At 40.9% G+C, this 5,280-nt stretch overlaps 1 non-coding gene across 1 annotated transcript; it reads left to right on the forward strand.

Moving 5' to 3' along the window:
• Nucleotides 1–73, forward strand: TRNAF-GAA (transfer RNA phenylalanine (anticodon GAA)). Its single transcript has one exon. It is a non-coding gene; the product is annotated as a tRNA-Phe (tRNA).
• The last annotated feature ends 5,207 nt before the right edge of the window (nt 74–5,280 follow it).

The raw sequence follows: 5,280 nt of genomic DNA on the forward strand, positions 1-5,280 counted from the left end.
GCCGAAATAGCTCAGTTGGGAGAGCGTTAGACTGAAGATCTAAAGGTCCCTGGTTCAATCCCGGGTTTCGGCAGTTCTGTTTAGCTTTGCGTAATTATTCCCATCCCTTTTCTTATACAGCGATTGTTGCAGCCAAATTGGGAGGTGCAGTGGGACTCGAAACAGTGGAGTCTCTTTCTGGCCAACTGTGATATCTGCCAGGACCCCTTAGAGCACCTGGTGGAATTCAGCTGAACCCCATAGATTTGTGTGCTAAATAAATGTTTATTGTCAGAGTCCTGGTGGCGTAGTGGTTTAAAAGCTCAGCTGTTAACCAAAAGGTCGCAGATCGAATCTACCACGTGCTCCTTGAAAATCTTAGGTGGCAGTCCTACCCTGTCTATAGGGTCGCTATGAGTCGGAATCAACTCGACTGCAATGGGTTTGGGGTTTTTTTTTTTTTTTTTGGTTATTTAAAAATTAACAAACGAACTGAAATTCAGGCAAGGAGCCCTGGAGGTACGATGGTTACACTCTAGGCTGCTAACCTAAAGGTTGGCGGTTCGATCTATCCAGCCGCTCCGCGAGAGAACCAAAAACCAAAGCCAAACCCAGTGCGTCGATTCGATTCCAACTCATAGCGACCCTATAGGACAGAGTAGAACTGCCCCACAGAGTTTCCAAGGAGGGCCTGGTGGATTTAAACTGCCGACCCTTTGGTTAGCACCTGTAGCACTTAACCACTACGCCACCAGGATGTAGAGAGAGCAAAGTGGCAATCTACTCCTGTAAAGATCACAGCCTTAGAAAATCCCCGGGACAGTTTTACTCTGGAAATTCTGGAATAAGAAATTTCAATACGGTACATACGTTTTTTACATACGTTGCACTTACAAGGAGCCCTGGTGGCGCGGTGGCTAAAGTGGTCGGCTGCCTACCAAAAGGTCGGTAGTTTGAACCCATCAGCAGCTACCGGGAAAAAGGTGGGTAGTCTGTTTCCCGAAAGACTACAGCCTCGAAAAACCTATAGGGGCAATTCTACCCTGCTTGTAGAGGAAACCCTATGGTTCCACCCTTTCCCATAGGGCCGCCAAGAGTCGGAACCGACTTAACAGAAACGGGTTGTGGTTGCAGTTATGACTCATTTCTGCTTTCATGTTATGTATGGGGTGGGGCAGGGAAATGGGGTGTTTTTAATCAAAAGAACTGTTTAAAAGTCCTGTAGAAAAAGAATCACTATACAATATGGCTGTATATGTGTGGGTGTGGTGTATGCAAGGAAAATTTTGCGATCAGAAAATCCGCGTTTGTGTTTCGAGTCCACTCTGTTATTAAAATGCTGGAATAAGGAAAAGTGTTGAACATCATTGAACTTTTAAACAATTTTAAGAACACCTTGAATGTTCTTGCTGATAAGACATCCCTGCAGCCTTGCACCCCTGTCTGAAACTTCCAAATCTCTTTTTCTGTCCAAGGCAACAATAAAAATAAGCCTTTCTGTATGAAAAATTCTGTTGAACATTTATGGAGACCTAGAATTCTGAAAAATGAAAGCAAATGGCAGTAAGTCATCAAGACTCAAGTACAAATATTCCTTATTTTCCCCTCTAACATCAGCCTCTTTCTTGACATTCTTTGTTAGGGATAACAGGTAATTTTTTTTGTCATTTTGATTTTTTTTTTCTTTTTTATTAAGTGTTTTGGTTTCACAGTGTCTGCTTTTCCCCTGGAAACTCGTGGACACCGTCAGGAGAAAAATCCTACGGTGCTCCAACCTCAGAACAGCATCAAGTTGCAAGAGGAAAATTGGTACAAAGTGAGAAGAAACATTCGGATAAGGATGTTTACTGTACAGAAACTGGGAACCAGATATTTTATCCATTAGGTCACTCAGCCCAACTCAACTAAGATACTTGCGTTTTATTTCCTTAGAAAATATTTGATTGGGCAAGCAGTATCATTCAGTGTTTTATTACCTAATTGAGCAAGGATTCCTTTATATTTTATTGAGGTGGAAGACCTAGGGCAATTACCAAAATGTAACTAGTCTGTATTCAATATCTATAAAATGAGGCCAATGACTACTACATAAAAGAAGATGCTGAAAAGATTGAAGGAGATCATGAATGTGACCACTTTCTTCCAAGTCCATGCATGAACTTGAAACATAAATATTGTTAGGTCCTACTCCACCCTCTCTGCCTCTGGGGTTCTCCCAGGACAACACCTAATCAGGTACCATCTTCTTTAGCCAGAGTTGTCTGATAGAAACATAATGCAAGCCATCAATGAGGGACACTTATGCAGTTTTAAATTTTTCAATAGTGACATTAAATAAGTAAAAAATAAAGATGAGAATTTATTTTTAACAATATACTTTATTAACCTGATATATCCAAAACATTATTAAGCAATCAATTTAAAAATTATGACTTCTGGTTTCCAGTCTGGCATGTAAAGAGCTTGGAAATCATCTCTCCCATCCTCACAACATGAAAAAAGCTGCAAAACTAAAAATCAACTGCTCTTCATAGATACATCAGAGAATTGAGATCGCAGGGCAAATCACCACCCTGATGACTAGAGAGACAAACAGGCTGATACAGAGAATCACTGGTAACTAGGAGCAGAAATTGTCACTGCAGCTGGACCCAGTATGGGTTAGAAATATTTATTGCTGGAGACCGAGTGTGGGCTGGCTTAAAAGGGAAAAATTCCTGGAGGACCAGCATTAGGGGGTCCCTCACACTTTTGTGAGTTTTTCCATGAAGAGCAGCAGTAGATTTTCACTGTGAAGTTCAGAGAAAAAATCCCCTAGTTTTTCCAGCAAAGGGAGGGGAAAAAGTAAAAATTTTGAGATAGTGCTCTGTTCTTAACAATGACCTGCCCTCAGGGGAAATTACTTTATCAGAGTCTAACCAACCTGGACTTTATCGGATCCTAACACAGTGAAGGAAGGGATATACCCAACCCCAGCCCCCTCTAGTCTTCTATGTGTGGGAAGGGAAATACCCAAATAAGCCCTTGGGTTGGTTTAAGCCTTGGAGGTGGGGGCAAAGGAAACACCCAACTCCACCTCCCTCTAGTCTTCCTGTTTCACCTAAGGGGCAGGGAAAAAAAAAAAAAGCTGAGAAGGATTTGTGACACTCGCAACTCCTAGGCTCACTAAAACACTGATATCTACTTATAGGATTATAGATTACTTTCCCTTTCCCTACACCTTACCACTTCATTATGGCCAATGACTATCATATCAAACAGTGCAGCATCACACATATATATCATATATTTGCAGGCTTTCTGAGTCGGGTATATGTGGCATGAGCATGTCTTCAACCTCAGAGGAATTCTGTAATAAATGAACCTATCTTACATCTTCTGTACAGACAGATATTCCCAATAGTGTCATTGGTAGAGTCTGAAGTGTCACTGGTACAGTCTGAAGATAGCTATAGATAGTAGAATTTTTAATTTCCGTTTTGTTTACGAAGTAAATTGAAACGCACACACACACCTCTTACTCTGAATTCTCAAGAATCCAAGACACCCAGGTTTCCCCAAGTACAACACAACATAATGCATAGCTACATAACTACAAAAACCAAGTAATGTTTTTGTGAGCTGTCCTAATATTGCTTTTACAGCATCAAACAACCAAGATACCACCCAACATTTACACACACACAAACATACACACATACACATCAGTTTTGTGTGTGACACTCTAACACTCTCCTCAAGTGAAACCTATCACTCACTGCTTCTTGTTCTTTTTGTACAAATCCCATGAGCCATCTGAAAGAACAAGTCTGACAGACAGATCATGTTCTGCCAGTTTCAAAAAGGACTCAATGTTGTTTTTATGAAAATTGGCAGAAGATCATATACGGGCAAACCAGGATGAGAAAGAGTTAATAGACACTAAAAATCTGGTACTGGGAAATGGATTTTCTCTTAGTTATTTTATGTAGTTCAAAGAACACAATCTTAACCGTGATAAATCCCAGGGTTCAAGAACAGTCTGGGAGTAAGCTTATTTTTCTCTACAAATATTAATAATGAATTTCTAATTCCCAAATCTCAAAGCACAATTGGCAGTCTTCATTCACCCTCCACATGCTTGCAAATCCTGATCACTCATAAATCCAGGGCTGGAGACCAGAGTACTGGCCTGAATTCACTGTATAATATTCTCTCAAGCTTGTCCCACAGTATCTTAGATTCAACATGAGCAAAACTAGCTTATCTTCTACTGTGTCATATAGGGTTCCTACTAGTCAAAATAGACTTGAGGGCAATGGGGTCTTCCAATCTTTTCCCTGCCCACTCCCACCCAAATTTAAAACTCTCTTTTTTGTACTGCCTTCCTTTTTTGTTTTTTTATTTTGTTTTGTTTTTTCTGCTTGGTAGGAAACCCTGGTTGTATAGTGGTAAAGAGCTGGACTGCTAACTAAAACTTTGGCAGTTCAAATCCACCAGGCGCTCGTTGGAAACCCTACCGGGCAGTTCTACCCTGTCCTAGGGTCGCTATGCGTCGGAATTGACTCGACAGCAGCAGGTTTGGTCTTTTGGTTTTCTGTTTGGTAATGACATTTTTAAAAATAAATGCTTCACCCACTTTTGTTCTTTTCCTTTAAGCCTCGTCTGTTTACCTTCTGAATTACTCTTACAATCACCCTTTCTCTCCATCCTTAAGCTGCTGTTTCATTCATGCTTTATGAATTTCTCTCCTGAACCATTGGTCCCAGAACCATTGGTAGGGCCCCTGAATTACCTGGATGTCTACAGTAGAAGAGAAAAATCCTTATAATGAAATACTGACTGCATCGCCCCCAGAATTTCTTCTGACGGTGACTTACCTCCATCAAATCTGGCCTTTAACATTCTGATTGAGCAAACAGCAAACATAGTGAAGAGTTTTAGGCAGTGAGAAGTTTTGTGTCTCAGTCTCAGGTTAAGACATATCTAGAGGAAGTCAAAAGAAGCGACAATTTAGACTTGATTCTTTGCCACCCACAATAGGAGACAGAGACTTTTAACAACTCAAGGTTTAAAAAAAGCCAGAATGGAAAAGTCTTGTGGCTATTTATCTAACACGTGTTTCCAATTCTCTGCCTTCACTTTCAAGCCCTATACTCTAAAGAATCAGTATCCGCACTGGTTCCTGAGCACCTTCTGCCCAAAGCAGCTGCTGATGCCCCTTAACACTGAAAGACACTGCCACCAGACACTCTGGGATGAAGTAGCTCAGAAAATAAAAACTTGTATCTAGGTAACGGAGAAAGATGAGTTTCCCGAGAA

The sequence above is a fragment of the Elephas maximus genome, chromosome 1 (assembly GCF_024166365.1).
Source record: "Elephas maximus indicus isolate mEleMax1 chromosome 1, mEleMax1 primary haplotype, whole genome shotgun sequence".
Classification (NCBI taxonomy): Eukaryota; Metazoa; Chordata; class Mammalia; order Proboscidea; family Elephantidae; genus Elephas; species Elephas maximus.